The sequence below is a fragment of the Oncorhynchus mykiss genome, chromosome 8 (genome assembly GCF_013265735.2).
Source record: "Oncorhynchus mykiss isolate Arlee chromosome 8, USDA_OmykA_1.1, whole genome shotgun sequence".
Classification (NCBI taxonomy): domain Eukaryota; kingdom Metazoa; phylum Chordata; class Actinopteri; order Salmoniformes; family Salmonidae; genus Oncorhynchus; species Oncorhynchus mykiss.
The window spans coordinates 88,710,902-88,732,280 of NC_048572.1; the positions used below are offsets into that span (position 1 = coordinate 88,710,902).

The window sequence follows — 21,379 nt, forward strand, 5'->3', positions numbered from 1 at the left end:
CACAATACCCCATGATGACATCACAATACCCCATGATGACGCCCCATGACGACGTCACAATACCCCATGACGACGTCACAATACCCCATGACGACGTCACAATACCCCATGACGACGTCACAATACCCCATGACGACGTCACAATACCCCATGACGACGTCACAATACCCCATGACGACGTCACAATACCCCATGACGACGTCACAATACCCCATGACGACGTCACAATACCCCATGACGACGTCACAATACCCCATGACGACATCACAATACCCCATGATGACGTCACAATACCCCATGACGACGTCACAATACCCCATGACGACATCACAATACCCCATGACGACATCACAATACCCCATGACGACGTCACAATACCCCATGACGACGTCACAATACCCCATGACGACGTCACAATACCCCATGACGACGTCACAATACCCCATGACGACATCACAATACCCCATGACGACGTCACAATACCCCATGACGACGTCACAATACCCCATGATGACATCACAATACCCCACGATGACGTCACAATACCCCATGACGACATCACAATACCCCATGATGACGTCACAATGCCCCATGACGACGTCACAATACCCCATGATGACTTCACAATGCCCCATGACGACCTCACAATACCCCATGATGACGTCACAATGCCCCATGACGACCTCACAATACCCCATGATGACATCACAATACCCCATGATGACGTCACAATGCCCCATGATGACGTCACAATACCCCATGATGACAATGCAAAAACAGGTTATACATTTTTGAACATTTTTTAAATAAATAAAAAACGAAATAGCTAATTTAAATAAGTATTCAGACCCTTTACTATGAGACTTGAAATTGAGCTCAGATGCATCCTGTTTCCATTGATCATCCTGTTTCTACAACTTGATTGGAGTCCACCTGCGGTAAATTCAATTGATTGGACATGATTTGGAAAGGCACAAAACCAAGCCATGAGGTTGAAGGAATTGTCCGTAGAGCTCAGAGACAGGATTGTGTCGAGGCACAGATCTGGGGAAAGGTATCAAAACATTTCTGCAGCATTGAAGGTCCCCAAGAACACAGTGGCCTCCCCCTTCCATTCTTAAATGGAATAAGTTTGGAACCACCAAGACTCTTCCTGGAGCTGGCCGTCCGGCCAAACTGGACAATCGGAAAAGAAGGGCCTTGGTCAGGGAGGTGACCAAGAACCCAATGGTCACTCTGACATCTCTTAGTGGAGATGCGAGAGCCTTCCAGAAGGACAACCATCTCTGCAGCACTCCACCAATCATTTTATGGTAAAGACGCCAGACGGAAGCCATTCCTCAGTAAAAGGCACCTAAAGGACTCTCAGACCATGAGAAACAAGATTCTCTGGTCTGATGAAACCAAGATTGAACTCTTTGGCCTGAATGCCAAGTGTCACGTCTGGAGGAAACCTGGCACCATCCCTACGGTGAAGCATGGTGGTGGCAGCATTATGCTGTGGGGATGTTTTTCAGAGGCAGGGACTGGGAGACTAGTCAGGATCGAGGGAAAGATGAACGGAGCAAAGTATAGAGTGATCTTTGATGAAAACCTGCTCCAGAGCGCTCAGGACCTCAGATTGGGGTGAAGGTTCACCTTCTAACAGGACAACAACCCTAAGCACACAGCAAAGACAACGCAGGAGTGGCTTCGGGACAAGTCTCTGAATGTACTTGAGTGGCCCAGACGGAGCCCAGACTTGAACCCAATCAAATCTCTCTGGAGAGACCAGTGAAAATAGCTGTGCAGCGACACTACCCATTCAACCTGACAGAGCTTGAGAGGATCTGCACAGAAGAATGGGAGAAACTCCCCAAATACAGGTGTGCCAAGCTTGTAGCGTCATACCCAAGAAGACTTGAGGCAGTAATCACTGCCAAAGGTGCTTCAACAAAATACTGAGTAAAGTGTCTTTTCACGGGGTTTGTTTTCTATACATTTGCAAAAATGTCTAAAAACCTGTTTTTGTTTGTGATTTTGGGGTATTGTGACGTCATTATGGGGTATTCTGATGTCATTATGTGTATCGTGTGTAGATTGATTGGGGGGACAATGTAATCCATTTTAGAATAAGGCTGTAACGTAACAAAATGTGGAAAAAGTTGAAGGGTCTGAATACTTCCAAATGCACTGTAAGCAATGTCCTCACGCTCTTCTGCAGCTTTCATAGTTCTTGGCTCTCTCCAGAACAGTCATCTGGTCCTTGAACCTTAGGAACTTTACTACTACCGGCCTTGTCACCTGGGCTGTTTACAGGTTTCTCCACCTCAATCTTCCTACGATCCTAAACGCAGCTTTTCTGTGATAACAATTCCCACTTTCTCCTCAGACTCCATCAACGTGGAGAGACTCTGGGGTGCCGTCCACATCGACGTGGAGACTCTGGGATGCCGTCCACATCGACGTGGAGACTCTGGGATGCCGTCCACATCAACGTGGAGACTCTGGGATGCCGTCCACATCAACGTGGAGACTCTGGGATGCCGTCCACATCAACGTGGAGACTCTGGGATGCCGTCCACATCGACGTGGAGACTCTGGGATGCCGTCCACATCGACGTGGAGACTCTGGGATGCCGTCCACATCGACGTGGAGACTCTGGGGTGCCGTCCACATCGACGTGGAGACTCTGGGATGCCGTCCACATCGACGTGGAGACTCTGGGATGCCGTCCACATCAACGTGGAGACTCTGGGATGCCGTCCACATCAACGTGGAGACTCTGGGATGCCGTCCACATCAACGTGGAGACTCTGGGATGCCGTCCACATCAACGTGGAGACTCTGGGATGCCGTCCACATCAACGTGGAGACTCTGGGATGCCGTCCACATCAACGTGGAGACTCTGGGATGCCGTCCACATCAACGTGGAGACTCTGGGATGCCATCCACATCAACGTGGAGACTCTGGGATGCCATCCACATCAACGTGGAGACTCTGGGATGCCATCCACATCAACGTGGAGACTCTGGGATGCCATCCACATCAACGTTATTAACTCCTGGAAGTCCCTGGAGAAAATAATCTATAACCATTTTGTAATAATTATTCACAGACAGTGATGATGTCATCACAAGTGGACTTACAGTTTGTAGTCATCTTGCTGCAAGGCTCTTTTCAGGACATCCACCTCTCCCAGGTGCCTACGCTGATGGCCCTTTGTATCTGCTGTGGCAATCTGCACCGTCAGAGCAGATAGACAGACAGACAGACATGGTCACTGATGGGAAGGACAGAGACAGACAGCTACAGACAGACAGACAAATTATACAAGTAAAGAGTCAGAGCAATTAATACATGAATAAAAGTGTTTGCCTCCTTGTATTTTACCTGTGCCGTGTACACTCCACAGGTAATGTTTGTTTTTGGACTAGCTGGACAACAGGTGAGCTGGACAGAACTGCCTCTGGCCAACGATCCTACAGAGAAACAAGGTAAGGAGAGGTAAGAGACGGTAGAAAGTCTATCGTCTTTCCATTCTGTCTTAACAACACAACTGTAAGAGGGATTGGAGTGTCAGCTGACTTACTGATCTGTCCCACCCACGAAGAACGATAAGCAGTGCCTACATGGAACCCAGGCTAATACGGCCAGCCTACAAGAACAAAGGCTGTTATTGGATAATTAGTCAGTAGTCAAGCAATTAGACTAATCAAGTATCATGGTAATTGAGTCAACTTAGACTACATCAGCTATGGGAGGCTATATCATGGACTGATGTTAATTCATAAACAAAAACATTGGTAGCTATGGCTAGACGTGTTTATAACAAGGTATACAAGTTTGTCCCCTGGATATCAAAGCAAACGATGGCCACAGTAGCTAGCTTCAACACCTGTATGTGTAGCTTTCAACTACAGTTTTAGCCGGCTTGACGTTTAACTTGTCATGTCAAAATTAATGCAGTTTTCGTTTACATCCGACAGCTGTCAGTATCACTGAAACACCGTTTCTAGCATCAACTTGTGTCATGACAAATCGACTAGCTAGCTAGCAAAGCTAACTAGAGTGCTACTGTCTAACTAGCTAGATATAGCACCTTGATAGGTGTGAAAAAACTACCTTATTAACTAGCTAGCTAGCTAACTAGAGTGCTACTGTCTAACTAGCGAACTCATTAGCTAGATATAGCACCTTGATAGGTGTGAAAAAACTACCTTAACTAGCTAGCTAGCTAACTAGAGTGCTACTGTCTAACTAGCGAACTCATTAGCTAGATATAGCAACTTGATAGAAGTGAAAAAACAACCTTAACTAGCTGGCTTAATATTTTATCTTGTCGTGAAATCGAAATGCAGATGTCAATTGGAATGGTACCTAAAATTGGCTAGCTAGCTAGCTAGCTAGCTAGCAACCCCCACAACTCCTGGCTATCTATCCATCTTCCTGGTAAATTGTCTATGACAATGGCTATCGGTTAGTTAAATCAGCAATTATTAGCATGCAACATAATTAATTACAGGTGTAATTCATAAGCTATTATTCTCGGATCTTACCTTGTAATTTGAAAAGTGAAATTCGCCCCGACTTTTTCGATCAGGATTGTTGTTGACCAGCTTTCTTTTTTTCTTCTTGTCACGTCATCCATAATTCAAAGACGGAGGGGTTGAGACGCAATTGGCTGTGTCTTCCTGCCAAAGAACGAGAAGCTATACATGATTGGCTTATGAAACATGGACAACTGGATGGTGATTGGACATGTTTGACAGCCTTAGGTGAGTTAAGTGGCACCATGCTTTACCAACTGAGCTACAGAGAAGAAGAGACTCTTCTCTTCAAGTACAAAGTGATACACGGAGCTGAAATAGAAAACTTCCTGAATTGAAAACCATTTAAAAGCTGTGATTGTGCTTGGTCATAACATTCACTAGGGCTGTTTCCCAATGCCAGTATCCCCACCAGTCCAACTCTGGTCCTCCAGTACCCCCACCAGCCCAACTCTGGTCCTCCAGTACCCCCGCCAGCCCAACTCTGGTCCTCCAGTACCCCCGCCAGCCCAACTCTGGTCCTCCGGTACCCCCGCCAGCCCAACTCTGGTCCTCCGGTACCCCCGCCAGCCCAACTCTGGTCCTCCGGTACCCCCGCCAGCCCAACTCTGGTCCTCCGGTACCCCCGCCAGCCCAACTCTGGTCCTCCGGTACCCCCGCCAGCCCAACTCTGGTCCTCCGGTACCCCCAACAGCCCAACTCTGGTCCTCTGGTACCCCTGCCAGCCCAACTCTGGTCCTAAGGTACCCCCAACAGCCCAACTCCAGTACCCCCAACAGCCCAACTCCAGTACCCCAAACAGCCCAACTCTGGTCCTCCAGTACCCCCAACAGACCAACTCCAGTACCCCCAACAGACCAACTCCTGTACCCCCAACAGCCCAACTCCGGTACCCCCAACAGCCCAACTCCGGTCCTCCAGTACCCCCAACAGCCCAACTCCGGTCCTCCAGTACCCCCGCCAGCCCAACTCTGGTCCTCCGGTACCCCCGCCAGCCAAACTCTGGTCCTCCGGTACCCCCGGCAGCCCAACTCTGGTCCTCCGGTACCCCCGCCAGCCCAACTCTGGTCCTCCGGTACCCCCGCCAGCCCAACTCTGGTCCAAAGGTACCCCCGCCAGCCCAACTCTGGTCCAAACGTACCCCCAACAGCCCAACTCCAGTACCCCCAACAGCCCAACTCCGGTCCTCCGGTACCCCCGCCAGCCCAACTCTGGTCCCCCCGCCAGCCCAACTCCGGTACCCCTACCAGCCCAACTCTGGTCCCCCTACCAGCCCAACTCCAGTACCCCTACCAGCCCAACTCCAGTACCCCTACCAGCCCAACTCCAGTACCCCTACCAGCCCAACTCTGGTCCTCCAGTACCCCCGCCAGCCCATCTCCGGTCCTCCCAACAGCCCCACTCCGGTACCCCCAACAGCCCCACTCCGGTACCCCCAACAGCCCCACTCCGGTACCCCCAACAGCCCCACTCCGGTACCCCCAACAGCCCAACTCCGGTCCTCCAGTACCCCCAACAGCCCAACTCCGGTACCCCCAACAGCCCAACTCCGGTCCTCCAGTACCCCCAACAGCCCAACTCCGGTACCCCCAACAGCCCAACTCCGGTACCCCCAACAGCCCAACTCCAGTCCTCCAGTACCCCCAACAGCCCAACTCCGGTACCCCCAACAGCCCAACTCCGGTACCCCCAACAGCCCAACTCCGGTCCTCCAGTACCCCCAACAGCCCAACTCTGGTCCTCCAGTACCCCCGCCAGCCCAACTCTGGTCCTCCGGTACCCCCGCCAGCCCAACTCTGGTCCAAAGGTACCCCCGCCAGCCCAACTCTGGTCCAAAGGTACCCCCGCCAGCCCAACTCTGGTCCAAAGGTACCCCCACCAGCCCAACTCTGGTCCAAAGGTACCCCCAACAGCCCAACTCCAGTACCCCCAACAGCCCAACTCCAGTACGCCCAACAGCCCAACTCCGGTACCCCCAACAACCCAACTCCGGTCCTCCAGTACCCCCAACAGCCCAACTCCGGTCCTCCAGTACAGCCCCAAAGCCCAACTCCGGTCCTCCGGTACCCCCGCCAGCCCAACTCTGGTCCTCCGGTACCCCCGCCAGCCCAACTCTGGTCCTCCGGTACCCCCGCCAGCCCAACTCTGGTCCTCCGGTACCCCCGCCAGCCCAACTCTGGTCCTCCGGTACCCCCGCCAGCCCAATTCTGGTCCTCCGGTACCCCCGCCAGCCCAATTCTGGTCCTCCGGTACCCCCGCCAGCCCAACTCTGGTCCCCCCGCCAGCCCAACTCCGGTCCCCCCAACAGCCCAACTCCGGTCCCCCCAACAGCCCAACTCCGGTCCCCCCAACAGCCCAACTCCGGTCCCCCCAACAGCCCAACTCCGGTCACCCCAACAGCCCAACTCCGGTCCCCCCAACAGCCCAACTCCGGTCCCCCCAACAGCCCAACAGCCCAACTAAGGTCCTCCCAACAGCCCCACTCCGGTACCCCCAACAGCCCCACTCCGGTACCCCCAACAGCCCCACTCCGGTACCCCCAACAGCCCCACTCCGGTCCTCCGGTACCCCCAACAGCCCAACTCCGGTTCTCCGGTACCCCCAACAGCCTAACTACGGTACCCCCAACAGCCCAACTCCGGTCCTCCAGTACCCCCAACAGCCCAACAGCCCAACTCCGGTCCTCCAGTACCCCCAACAGCCCAACTCCGGTACCCCCAACAGCCCAACTCCGGTACCCCCAACAGCCCAACTCCGGTCCTCCAGTACCCCCAACAGCCCAACTCCGGTACCCCCAACAGCCCAACTCCGGTCCTCCAGTACCCCCAACAGCCCAACTCCGGTCCTCCGGTACCCCCAACAGCCCAACTCCGGTCCTCCGGTACCCCCAACAGCCCAACTCCGGTCCTCCGGTACCCCCAACAGCCCAACTCCGGTCCTCCGGTACCCCCAACAGCCCAACTCCGGTCCTCCGGTACCCACCACAGCCCAACTATGGTACCCCCAACAGCCCAACTCCGGTCCTCCAGTACCCCCAACAGCCCAACTCCGGTCCTCCGGTACCCCCAACAGCCCAACTCCGGTCCTCCAGTACCCCCAACAGCCCAACTCCGGTACCCCCAACAGCCCAACTCCGCTACCCCCAACAGCCCAACTCCGGTCCTCCAGTACCCCCAACAGCCCAACTCCGGTACCCCCAACAGCCCAACTCCGGTCCTCCAGTACCCCCAACAGCCCAACTACGGTCCTCCAGTACCCCCAACAGCCCAACTACGGTCCTCCAGTACCCCTACCAGCCCAACTCCGGTCCTCCAGTACCCCCAACAGCCCAACTCCAGTACCCCTACCAGCCCAACTCCGGTCCTCCGGTACCCCCACCAGCCCAACTCAGGTCCTCCGGTACCCCCACCAGCCCAACTCAGGTCCTCCGGTACCCCCAACAGCCCAACTCCGGTACCCCCAACAGCCCAACTCTGGTCCTCAAAGAACCCCCGCCAGCCCAACTCTGGTCCTCCGGTACCCCCGCCAGCCCAACTCTGGTCCTCCGGTACCCCCGCCAGCCCAACTCTGGTCCTCCGGTACCCCCGCCAGCCCAACTCTGGTCCTCCGGTACCCCCGCCAGCCCAACTCTGGTCCTCCGGTACCCCCGCCAGCCCAACTCTGGTCCTCCGGTACCCCCGCCAGCCCAACTCTGGTCCTAAGGTACCCCCAACAGCCCAACTCTGGTCCTTCAGTACCCCCAACAGCCCAACTCCGGTACCCCCAACAGCCCAACTCCGGTACCCCCAACAGCCCAACTCCAGTACCCCCAACAGCCCATCTCTGGTCCTCCAGTACCCCCAACAGCCCAACTCTGGTCCTCCAGTAGCCCCAACAGCCCAACTCCGGTACCCCCAACAGCCCAACTCCGGTACCCCCAACAGCCCAACTCCGGTACCCCCAACAGCCCAACTCCGGTACTCCAGTACCCCCAACAGCCCAACTCCGGTCCTCCAGTACACCCAACAGCCCAACTCCGGCCCTCCAGAACCCCCAACAGCCCAACTCCGGTCCTCCGGTACCCCCGCCAGCCCAACTCCGGTCCTAAGGTACCCCCGCCAGCCCAACTCTGGTCCTAAGGTACCCCCGCCAGCCAAACTCTGGTCCTCCGGTACCCCCGCCAGCCCAACTCTGGTCCTCCGGTACCCCCGCCAGCCCAAATCTGGTCCTCCGGTACACCCGCCAGCCCAACTCTGGTCCTCCGGTACCCCCGCCAGCCCAACTCTGGTCCTCCGGTACCCCCGCCAGCCCAACTCTGGTCCTCCGGTACCACCGCCAGCCCAACTCTGGTCCTCCGGTACCCCCAACAGCCCAACTCCGGTCCCCCCAACAGCCCAACTCCGGTCCCCCCAACAGCCCTACTCCGGTACCCCCAACAGCCCCACTCCGGTACCCCCAACAGCCCAACTCTGGTCCCCCTACCAGCCCAACTCTGGTCCCCCTACCAGCCCAACTCCGGTACCCCTACCAGCCCAACTCCAGTACCCCTACCAGCCCAACTCCAGTACCCCTACCAGCCCAACTCCAGTACCCCTACCAGCCCAACTCTGGTCCTCCAGTACCCCCGCCAGCCCATCTCCGGTCCTCCCAACAGCCCAACTCCGGTCCTCCCAACAGCCCCACTCCGGTACCCCCAACAGCCCCACTCCGGTACCCCCAACAGCCCAACTCCGGTACCCCCAACAGCCCAACTCCGGTCCTCCAGTACCCCCAACAGCCCCACTCCGGTACCCCCAACAGCCCAACTCCGGTCCTCCAGTACCCCCAACAGCCCAACTCCGGTACCCCCAACAGCCCAACTCCGGTCCTCCAGTACCCCCAACAGCCCAACTCCGGTACCCCCAACAGCCCAACTCCGGTACCCCCAACAGCCCAACTCCGGTCCTCCAGTACCCCCAACAGCCCAACTCCGGTACCCCCAACAGCCCAACTCCGGTCCTCCAGTACCCCCAACAGCCCAACTCTGGTCCTCCAGTACCCCCGCCAGCCCAACTCTGGTCCTCCGGTACCCCCGCCAGCCCAACTCTGGTCCAAAGGTACCCCCGCCAGCCCAACTCTGGCCCAAAGGTACCCCCGCCAGCCCAACTCTGGTCCAAAGGTACCCCCGCCAGCCCAACTCTGGTACAAAGGTACCCCCACCAGCCCAACTCTGGTCCAAAGGTACCCCCAACAGCCCAACTCCAGTACCCCCAACAGCCCAACTCCAGTACGCCCAACAGCCCAACTCCGGTACCCCCAACAACCCAACTCCGGTCCTCCAGTACCCCCAACAGCCCAACTCCGGTCCTCCAGTACCCCCGCCAGCCCAACTCCGGTCCTCCGGGAACCCCGCCAGCCCAACTCTGGTCCTCCGGTACCCCCGCCAGCCCAACTCTGGTCCTCCGGTACCCCCGCCAGTCCAACTCTGGTCCTCCGGTACCCCCACCAGCCCAACTTTGGTCCTCCGGTACCCCCGCCAGCCCAACTCTGGTCCTAAGGTACCCCCAACAGCCCAACTCTGGTCCTCCAGTACCCCCAACAGCCCAACTCCGGTACCCCCAACAGCCCAACAGCCCAACTCCAGTACCCCCAACAGCCCAACTCCGGTACCCCCAACAGCCCAACTCCGGTCCTCCAGAACCCCCAACAGCCCAACTCCGGTCCTCCGGTACCCCCGCCAGCCCAACTCCGGTCCTAAGGTACCCCCGCCAGCCCAACTCTGGTCCTAAGGTACCCCAGCCAGCCAAACTATGGTCCTCCGGTACCCCCGCCAGCCCAACTCTGGTCCTCCGGTACCCCCGCCAGCAGAACTCTGGTCCTCCGGTACCCCCGCCAGCCCAACTCTGGTCCTCCGGTACCCCCGCCAGCCCAACTCTGGTCCTCCGGTACCCCCGCCAGCCCAACTCTGGTCCTCCGGTACAACTCGCCAGCCCAACTCCGGTCCCCCCAACAGCCCAACTCCGGTCCCCCCAACAGCCCAACTCCGGTCCCCCCAACAGCCCAACTCCGGTCCTCCGGTACCCCCGCCAGCCCAACTCCGGTCCTAAGGTACCCCCGCCAGCCCAACTCTGGTCCTAAGTTACCCCAGCCAGCCAAACTATGGTCCTCCGGTACCCCCGCCAGCCCAACTCTGGTCCTCCGGTACCCCCGCCAGCAGAACTCTGGTCCTCCGGTACCCCCGCCAGCCCAACTCTGGTCCTCCGGTACCCCCGCCAGCCCAACTCTGGTCCTCCGGTACCCCCGCCAGCCCAACTCCGGTCCTCCAGTACCCCCGCCAGCCCAACTCCGGTCCTCCGGGAACCCCGCCAGCCCAACTCTGGTCCTCCGGTACCCCCGCCAGCCCAACTCTGGTCCTCCGGTACCCCCGCCAGCCCAACTCTGGTCCTCCGGTACCCCCACCAGCCTAACTTTGGTCCTCCGGTACCCCCGCCAGCCCAACTCTGGTCCTAAGGTACCCCCAACAGCCCAACTCTGGTCCTCCAGTACCCCCAACAGCCCAACTCCGGTACCCCCAACAGCCCAACAGCCCAACTCCAGTACCCCCAACAGCCCAACTCCGGTACCCCCAACAGCCCAACTCCGGTCCTCCAGAACCCCCAACAGCCCAACTCCGGTCCTCCGGTACCCCCGCCAGCCCAACTCCGGTCCTAAGGTACCCCCGCCAGCCCAACTCTGGTCCTAAGGTACCCCAGCCAGCCAAACTATGGTCCTCCGGTACCCCCGCCAGCCCAACTCTGGTCCTCCGGTACCCCCGCCAGCAGAACTCTGGTCCTCCGGTACCCCCGCCAGCCCAACTCTGGTCCTCCGGTACCCCCGCCAGCCCAACTCTGGTCCTCCGGTACCCCCGCCAGCCCAACTCTGGTCCTCCGGTACAACCCGCCAGCCCAACTCCGGTCCCCCCAACAGCCCAACTCCGGTCCCCCCAACAGCCCAACTCCGGTCCCCCCAACAGCCCAACTCCGGTCCCCCCAACAGCCCAACTCCGGTCCCCCCAACAGCCCAACTCCGGTCCCCCCAACAGCCCAACTCCGGTCCCCCCAACAGCCCAACTCCGGTCCCCCCAACAGCCCAACTAAGGTCCTCCCAACAGCCCCACTCCGGTACCCCCAACAGCCCCACTCCGGTACCCCCAACAGCCCCACTCCGGTCCTCCGGTACCCCCAACAGCCCAACTCCGGTTCTCCGGTACCCCCAACAGACTAACTACGGTACCCCCAACAGCCCAACTCCGGTCCTCCAGTACCCCCAACAGCCCAACAGCCCAACTCTGGTCCTCCGGTACCCCCAACAGCCCAACTCTGGTCCTCCGGTACAACCCGCCAGCCCAACTCCGGTCCCCCCAACAGCCCAACTCCGGTCCCCCCAACAGCCCAACTCCGGTCCCCCCAACAGCCCAACTCCGGTCCCCCCAACAGCCCAACTCCGGTCCCCCCAACAGCCCAACTCCGGTCCCCCCAACAGCCCAACTCCGGTCCCCCCAACAGCCCAACTCTGGTCCCCCCAACAGCCCAACTAAGGTCCTCCCAACAGCCCCACTCCGGTACCCCCAACAGCCCCACTCCGGTACCCCCAACAGCCCCACTCCGGTCCTCCGGTACCCCCAACAGCCCAACTCCGGTTCTCCGGTACCCCCAACAGCCTAACTACGGTACCCCCAACAGCCCAACTCCGGTCCTCCAGTACCCCCAACAGCCCAACAGCCCAACTCCGGTCCTCCGGTACCCCCAACAGCCCCACTCCGGTACCCCCAACAGCCCCACTCCGGTACCCCCAACAGCCCCACTCCGGTCCTCCGGTACCCCCAACAGCCCAACTCCGGTTCTCCGGTACCCCCGCCAGCCCAACTCTGGTCCTCCGGTACCCCCGCCAGCCCAACTCTGGTCCTAAGGTACCCCCAACAGCCCAACTCCGGTACCCCCAACAGCCCAACTCCAGTACCCCCAACAGCCCAACTCTGGTCCTCCAGTACCCCCAACAGCCCAACTCTGGTCCTCCAGTAGCCCCAACAGCCCAACTCCGGTACCCCCAACAGCCCAACTCCAGTACCCCCAACACCCCAACTCCGGTACCCCCAACAGCCCAACTCCGGTACTCCAGTACCCCCAACAGCCCAACTCCGGTCCTCCAGTACCCCCAACAGCCCAACTCCGGTCCTCCAGAACCCCCAACAGCCCAACTCCGGTCCTCCGGTACCCCCGCCAGCCCAACTCCGGTCCTAAGGTACCCCCGCCAGCCCAACTCTGGTCCTAAGGTACCCCAGCCAGCCAAACTCTGGTCCTCCGGTACCCCCGCCAGCCCAACTCTGGTCCTCCGGTACCCCCGCCAGCAGAACTCTGGTCCTCCGGTACCCCCGCCAGCCCAACTCTGGTCCTCCGGTACCCCCGTCAGCCCAACTCTGGTCCTCCAGAACCCCCAACAGCCCAACTCCGGTCCTCCGGTACCCCCAACAGCCCCACTCCGGTCCTCCGGTACCCCCAACAGCCCAACTCCGGTTCTCCGGTACCCCCGCCAGCCCAACTCTGGTCCTCAGGTACCCCCGCCAGCCCAACTCTGGTCCTAAGGTACCCCCAACAGCCCAACTCTGGTCCTCCAGTACCCCCAACAGCCCAACTCCGGTACCCCCAACAGCCCAACTCCAGTACCCCCAACAGCCCAACTCTGGTCCTCCAGTACCCCCAACAGCCCAACTCTGGTCCTCCAGTAGCCCCAACAGCCCAACTCCGGTACCCCCAACAGCCCAACTCCAGTACCCCCAACAGCCCAACTCCGGTACCCCCAACAGCCCAACTCCGGTACTCCAGTACCCCCAACAGCCCAACTCCGGTCCTCCAGTACCCCCAACAGCCCAACTCCGGTCCTCCAGAACCCCCAACAGCCCAACTCCGGTCCTCCGGTACCCCCGCCAGCCCAACTCCGGTCCTAAGGTACCCCCGCCAGCCCAACTCTGGTCCTAAGGTACCCCAGCCAGCCAAACTCTGGTCCTCCGGTACCCCCGCCAGCCCAACTCTGGTCCTAAGGTACCCCAGCCAGCCAAACTCTGGTCCTCCGGTACCCCCGCCAGCCCAACTCTGGTCCTCCGGTACCCCCAACAGCCCAACTCCGGTCCTCCGGTACCCCCAACAGCCCCACTCCGGTACCCCCAACAGCCCCACTCCGGTACCCCCAACAGCCCCACTCCGGTCCTCCGGTACCCCCAACAGCCCAACTCCGGTTCTCCGGTACCCCCGCCAGCCCAACTCTGGTCCTCCGGTACCCCCGCCAGCCCAACTCTGGTCCTAAGGTACCCCCAACAGCCCAACTCTGGTCCTCCAGTACCCCCAACAGCCCAACTCCGGTACCCCCAACAGCCCAACTCCAGTACCCCCAACAGCCCAACTCTGGTCCTCCAGTACCCCCAACAGCCCAACTCTGGTCCTCCAGTAGCCCCAACAGCCCAACTCCGGTACCCCCAACAGCCCAACTCCAGTACCCCCAACAGCCCAACTCCGGTACCCCCGCCAGCCCAACTCTGGTCCTAAGGTACCCCCAACAGCCCAACTCTGGTCCTCCAGTACCCCCAACAGCCCAACTCCGGTACCCCCAACAGCCCAACTCCAGTACCCCCAACAGCCCAACTCTGGTCCTCCAGTACCCCCAACAGCCCAACTCTGGTCCTCCAGTAGCCCCAACAGCCCAACTCCGGTACCCCCAACAGCCCAACTCCAGTACCCCCAACAGCCCAACTCCGGTACCCCCAACAGCCCAACTCCGGTCCCCCCAACAGCCCAACTCCGGTCCCCCCAACAGCCCAACTCCGGTCCCCCCAACAGCCCAACTCCAGTACCCCCAACAGCCCAACTCCGGTACCCCCAACAGCCCAACTCCGGTACTCCAGTACCCCCAACAGCCCCACTCCGGTCCTCCGGTACCCCCAACAGCCCCACTCCGGTCCTCCGGTACCCCCAACAGCCCAACTCTGGTCCTCCGGTACCCCCAACAGCCCAACTCCGGTCCTCCGGTACCCCCAACAGCCCCACTCCGGTACCCCCAACAGCCCCACTCCGGTCCTCCGGTACCCCCAACAGCCCAACTCCGGTTCTCCGGTACCCCCGCCAGCCCAACTCTGGTCCTCCGGTACCCCCGCCAGCCCAACTCTGGTCCTAAGGTACCCCCAACAGCCCAACTCTGGTCCTCCAGTACCCCCAACAGCCCAACTCTGGTCCTCCAGTACCCCCAACAGCCCAACTCTGGTCCTCCAGTAGCCCCAACAGCCCAACTCCGGTACCCCCAACAGCCCAACTCCAGTACCCCCAACAGCCCAACTCCGGTACCCCCAACAGCCCAACTCCGGTCCCCCCAACAGCCCAACTCCGGTCCCCCCAACAGCCCAACTCCGGTCCCCCCAACAGCCCAACTCCAGTACCCCCAACAGCCCAACTCCGGTACCCCCAACAGCCCAACTCCGGTACTCCAGTACCCCCAACAGCCCAACTCCGGTCCTCCGGTACCCCCAACAGCCCCACTCCGGTCCTCCAGTACCCCCAACAGCCCAACTCCGGTTCTCCGGTACCCCCGCCAGCCCAACTCTGGTCCTCCGGTACCCCCGCCAGCCCAACTCTGGTCCTAAGGTACCCCCAACAGCCCAACTCTGGTCCTCCAGTACCCCCAACAGCCCAACTCCGGTACCCCCAACAGCCCAACTCCAGTACCCCCAACAGCCCAACTCTGGTCCTCCAGTACCCCCAACAGCCCAACTCTGGTCCTCCAGTAGCCCCAACAGCCCAACTCCGGTACCCCCAACAGCCCAACTCCGGTACCCCCAACATCCCAACTCCAGTACCCCCAACAGCCCAACTCCGGTACCCCCAACAGCCCAACTCTGGTCCTCCAGTACCCCCAACAGCCCAACTCCGGTACCCCCAACAGCCCAACTCCAGTACCCCCAACAGCCCAACTCTGGTCCTCCAGTACCCCCAACAGCCCAACTCTGGTCCTCCAGTAGTCCCAACAGCCCAACTCCGGTACCCCCAACAGCCCAACTCCAGCACCCCCAACAGCCCAACTCCGGTACCCCCAACAGCCCAACTCCGGTACTCCAGTACCCAAAAACAGCCCAACTCCGGTCCTCCAGTACCCCCAACAGCCCAACTCCGGTCCTCCAGAACCCCCAACAGCCCAACTCCGGTCCTCTGGTACCCCCGCCAGCCCAACTCCGGTCCTAAGGTACCCCCGCCAGCCCAACTCTGGTCCTCCAGAACCCCCAACAGCCCAACTCCGGTCCTCCGGTACCCCCGCCAGCCCAACTCCGGTCCTAAGGTACCCCCGCCAGCCCAACTCTGGTCCTAAGGTACCCCAGCCAGCCAAACTCTGGTCCTCCGGTACCCCCGCCAGCCCAACTCTGGTCCTCCGGTACCCCCGCCAGCAGAACTCTGGTCCTCCGGTACCCCCGCCAGCCCAACTCTGGTCCTCCGGTACCCCCGCCAGCCCAACTCTGGTCCTCCGGTACAACCCGCCAGCCCAACTCCGGTCCCCCCAACAGCCCAACTCCGGTCCCCCCAACAGCCAAACTCCGGTCCCCCCAACAGCCCAACTCCGGTCCCCCCAACAGCCCAACTCCGGTCCCCCCAACAGCCCAACTAAGGTCCTCCCAACAGCCCCACTAAGGTCCTCCCAACAGCCCCACTCCGGTACCCCCAACAGCCCCACTCCGGTACCCCCAACAGCCCCACTCCGGTACCCCCAACAGCCCCACTCCGGTACCCCCAACAGCCCCACTCCGGTCCTCCGGTACCCCCGCCAGCCCAACTCTGGTCCTAAGTTACCCCAGCCAGCCAAACTATGGTCCTCCGGTACCCCCGCCAGCCCAACTCTGGTCCTCCGGTACCCCCGCCAGCAGAACTCTGGTCCTCCGGTACCCCCGCCAGCCCAACTCTGGTCCTCCGGTACCCCCGCCAGCCCAACTCTGGTCCTCCGGTACCCCCGCCAGCCCAACTCCGGTCCTCCAGTACCCCCGCCAGCCCAACTCCGGTCCTCCGGGAACCCCGCCAGCCCAACTCTGGTCCTCCGGTACCCCCGCCAGCCCAACTCTGGTCCTCCGGTACCCCCGCCAGCCCAACTCTGGTCCTCCGGTACCCCCACCAGCCTAACTTTGGTCCTCCGGTACCCCCGCCAGCCCAACTCTGGTCCTAAGGTACCCCCAACAGCCCAACTCTGGTCCTCCAGTACCCCCAACAGCCCAACTCCGGTACCCCCAACAGCCCAACAGCCCAACTCCAGTACCCCCAACAGCCCAACTCCGGTACCCCCAACAGCCCAACTCCGGTCCTCCAGAACCCCCAACAGCCCAACTCCGGTCCTCCGGTACCCCCGCCAGCCCAACTCCGGTCCTAAGGTACCCCCGCCAGCCCAACTCTGGTCCTAAGGTACCCCAGCCAGCCAAACTATGGTCCTCCGGTACCCCCGCCAGCCCAACTCTGGTCCTCCGGTACCCCCGCCAGCAGAACTCTGGTCCTCCGGTACCCCCGCCAGCCCAACTCTGGTCCTCCGGTACCCCCGCCAGCCCAACTCTGGTCCTCCGGTACCCCCGCCAGCCCAACTCTGGTCCTCCGGTACAACCCGCCAGCCCAACTCCGGTCCCCCCAACAGCCCAACTCCGGTCCCCCCAACAGCCCAACTCCGGTCCCCCCAACAGCCCAACTCCGGTCCCCCCAACAGCCCAACTCCGGTCCCCCCAACAGCCCAACTCCGGTCCCCCCAACAGCCCAACTCCGGTCCCCCCAACAGCCCAACTCCGGTCCCCCCAACAGCCCAACTAAGGTCCTCCCAACAGCCCCACTCCGGTACCCCCAACAGCCCCACTCCGGTACCCCCAACAGCCCCACTCCGGTCCTCCGGTACCCCCAACAGCCCAACTCCGGTTCTCCGGTACCCCCAACAGACTAACTACGGTACCCCCAACAGCCCAACTCCGGTCCTCCAGTACCCCCAACAGCCCAACAGCCCAACTCTGGTCCTCCGGTACCCCCAACAGCCCAACTCTGGTCCTCCGGTACAACCCGCCAGCCCAACTCCGGTCCCCCCAACAGCCCAACTCCGGTCCCCCCAACAGCCCAACTCCGGTCCCCCCAACAGCCCAACTCCGGTCCCCCCAACAGCCCAACTCCGGTCCCCCCAACAGCCCAACTCCGGTCCCCCCAACAGCCCAACTCCGGTCCCCCCAACAGCCCAACTCTGGTCCCCCCAACAGCCCAACTAAGGTCCTCCCAACAGCCCCACTCCGGTACCCCCAACAGCCCCACTCCGGTACCCCCAACAGCCCCACTCCGGTCCTCCGGTACCCCCAACAGCCCAACTCCGGTTCTCCGGTACCCCCAACAGCCTAACTACGGTACCCCCAACAGCCCAACTCCGGTCCTCCAGTACCCCCAACAGCCCAACAGCCCAACTCCGGTCCTCCGGTACCCCCAACAGCCCCACTCCGGTACCCCCAACAGCCCCACTCCGGTACCCCCAACAGCCCCACTCCGGTCCTCCGGTACCCCCAACAGCCCAACTCCGGTTCTCCGGTACCCCCGCCAGCCCAACTCTGGTCCTCCGGTACCCCCGCCAGCCCAACTCTGGTCCTAAGGTACCCCCAACAGCCCAACTCCGGTACCCCCAACAGCCCAACTCCAGTACCCCCAACAGCCCAACTCTGGTCCTCCAGTACCCCCAACAGCCCAACTCTGGTCCTCCAGTAGCCCCAACAGCCCAACTCCGGTACCCCCAACAGCCCAACTCCAGTACCCCCAACACCCCAACTCCGGTACCCCCAACAGCCCAACTCCGGTACTCCAGTACCCCCAACAGCCCAACTCCGGTCCTCCAGTACCCCCAACAGCCCAACTCCGGTCCTCCAGAACCCCCAACAGCCCAACTCCGGTCCTCCGGTACCCCCGCCAGCCCAACTCCGGTCCTAAGGTACCCCCGCCAGCCCAACTCTGGTCCTAAGGTACCCCAGCCAGCCAAACTCTGGTCCTCCGGTACCCCCGCCAGCCCAACTCTGGTCCTCCGGTACCCCCGCCAGCAGAACTCTGGTCCTCCGGTACCCCCGCCAGCCCAACTCTGGTCCTCCGGTACCCCCGTCAGCCCAACTCTGGTCCTCCAGAACCCCCAACAGCCCAACTCCGGTCCTCCGGTACCCCCAACAGCCCCACTCCGGTCCTCCGGTACCCCCAACAGCCCAACTCCGGTTCTCCGGTACCCCCGCCAGCCCAACTCTGGTCCTCAGGTACCCCCGCCAGCCCAACTCTGGTCCTAAGGTACCCCCAACAGCCCAACTCTGGTCCTCCAGTACCCCCAACAGCCCAACTCCGGTACCCCCAACAGCCCAACTCCAGTACCCCCAACAGCCCAACTCTGGTCCTCCAGTACCCCCAACAGCCCAACTCTGGTCCTCCAGTAGCCCCAACAGCCCAACTCCGGTACCCCCAACAGCCCAACTCCAGTACCCCCAACAGCCCAACTCCGGTACCCCCAACAGCCCAACTCCGGTACTCCAGTACCCCCAACAGCCCAACTCCGGTCCTCCAGTACCCCCAACAGCCCAACTCCGGTCCTCCAGAACCCCCAACAGCCCAACTCCGGTCCTCCGGTACCCCCGCCAGCCCAACTCCGGTCCTAAGGTACCCCCGCCAGCCCAACTCTGGTCCTAAGGTACCCCAGCCAGCCAAACTCTGGTCCTCCGGTACCCCCGCCAGCCCAACTCTGGTCCTAAGGTACCCCAGCCAGCCAAACTCTGGTCCTCCGGTACCCCCGCCAGCCCAACTCTGGTCCTCCGGTACCCCCAACAGCCCAACTCCGGTCCTCCGGTACCCCCAACAGCCCCACTCCGGTACCCCCAACAGCCCCACTCCGGTACCCCCAACAGCCCCACTCCGGTCCTCCGGTACCCCCAACAGCCCAACTCCGGTTCTCCGGTACCCCCGCCAGCCCAACTCTGGTCCTCCGGTACCCCCGCCAGCCCAACTCTGGTCCTAAGGTACCCCCAACAGCCCAACTCTGGTCCTCCAGTACCCCCAACAGCCCAACTCCGGTACCCCCAACAGCCCAACTCCAGTACCCCCAACAGCCCAACTCTGGTCCTCCAGTACCCCCAACAGCCCAACTCTGGTCCTCCAGTAGCCCCAACAGCCCAACTCCGGTACCCCCAACAGCCCAACTCCAGTACCCCCAACAGCCCAACTCCGGTACCCCCGCCAGCCCAACTCTGGTCCTAAGGTACCCCCAACAGCCCAACTCTGGTCCTCCAGTACCCCCAACAGCCCAACTCCGGTACCCCCAACAGCCCAACTCCAGTACCCCCAACAGCCCAACTCTGGTCCTCCAGTACCCCCAACAGCCCAACTCTGGTCCTCCAGTAGCCCCAACAGCCCAACTCCGGTACCCCCAACAGCCCAACTCCAGTACCCCCAACAGCCCAACTCCGGTACCCCCAACAGCCCAACTCCGGTCCCCCCAACAGCCCAACTCCGGTCCCCCCAACAGCCCAACTCCGGTCCCCCCAACAGCCCAACTCCAGTACCCCCAACAGCCCAACTCCGGTACCCCCAACAGCCCAACTCCGGTACTCCAGTACCCCCAACAGCCCCACTCCGGTCCTCCGGTACCCCCAACAGCCCCACTCCGGTCCTCCGGTACCCCCAACAGCCCAACTCTGGTCCTCCGGTACCCCCAACAGCCCAACTCCGGTCCTCCGGTACCCCCAACAGCCCCACTCCGGTACCCCCAACAGCCCCACTCCGGTCCTCCGGTACCCCCAACAGCCCAACTCCGGTTCTCCGGTACCCCCGCCAGCCCAACTCTGGTCCTCCGGTACCCCCGCCAGCCCAACTCTGGTCCTAAGGTACCCCCAACAGCCCAACTCTGGTCCTCCAGTACCCCCAACAGCCCAACTCTGGTCCTCCAGTACCCCCAACAGCCCAACTCTGGTCCTCCAGTAGCCCCAACAGCCCAACTCCGGTACCCCCAACAGCCCAACTCCAGTACCCCCAACAGCCCAACTCCGGTACCCCCAACAGCCCAACTCCGGTCCCCCCAACAGCCCAACTCCGGTCCCCCCAACAGCCCAACTCCGGTCCCCCCAACAGCCCAACTCCAGTACCCCCAACAGCCCAACTCCGGTACCCCCAACAGCCCAACTCCGGTACTCCAGTACCCCCAACAGCCCAACTCCGGTCCTCCGGTACCCCCAACAGCCCCACTCCGGTCCTCCAGTACCCCCAACAGCCCAACTCCGGTTCTCCGGTACCCCCGCCAGCCCAACTCTGGTCCTCCGGTACCCCCGCCAGCCCAACTCTGGTCCTAAGGTACCCCCAACAGCCCAACTCTGGTCCTCCAGTACCCCCAACAGCCCAACTCCGGTACCCCCAACAGCCCAACTCCAGTACCCCCAACAGCCCAACTCTGGTCCTCCAGTACCCCCAACAGCCCAACTCTGGTCCTCCAGTAGCCCCAACAGCCCAACTCCGGTACCCCCAACAGCCCAACTCCGGTACCCCCAACATCCCAACTCCAGTACCCCCAACAGCCCAACTCCGGTACCCCCAACAGCCCAACTCTGGTCCTCCAGTACCCCCAACAGCCCAACTCCGGTACCCCCAACAGCCCAACTCCAGTACCCCCAACAGCCCAACTCTGGTCCTCCAGTACCCCCAACAGCCCAACTCTGGTCCTCCAGTAGTCCCAACAGCCCAACTCCGGTACCCCCAACAGCCCAACTCCAGCACCCCCAACAGCCCAACTCCGGTACCCCCAACAGCCCAACTCCGGTACTCCAGTACCCAAAAACAGCCCAACTCCGGTCCTCCAGT

General features: G+C 61.3%; 1 protein-coding gene across 9 annotated transcripts in view; it reads right to left on the bottom strand.

The window, feature by feature from the left end:
* The window catches only part of LOC110530889 (guanine nucleotide-binding protein G(olf) subunit alpha), a 147,663-nt gene that overhangs the window by 39,437 nt on the left and 86,847 nt on the right, over positions 1-21,379 (bottom strand). For 2 of the 9 annotated variants that reach the window (XM_036986682.1, XM_036986679.1), the window contains exons 1-4: positions 4,542-4,670; positions 3,575-3,640; positions 3,376-3,464; positions 3,132-3,265 (exon numbers count right to left, since the gene is read on the bottom strand). The exons of 4 other annotated variants lie outside the window; for them this stretch is intronic. The gene's annotated coding sequence lies outside the window, so the exon portion shown is untranslated. Of the gene's footprint in view, positions 1-3,131; positions 3,266-3,375; positions 3,465-3,574; positions 3,656-4,541; positions 4,671-21,379 lie in introns of those variants that run through there. 3 more of the 9 variants (XM_036986680.1, XM_036986681.1, XM_036986683.1) reach the window with 3 other exon arrangements.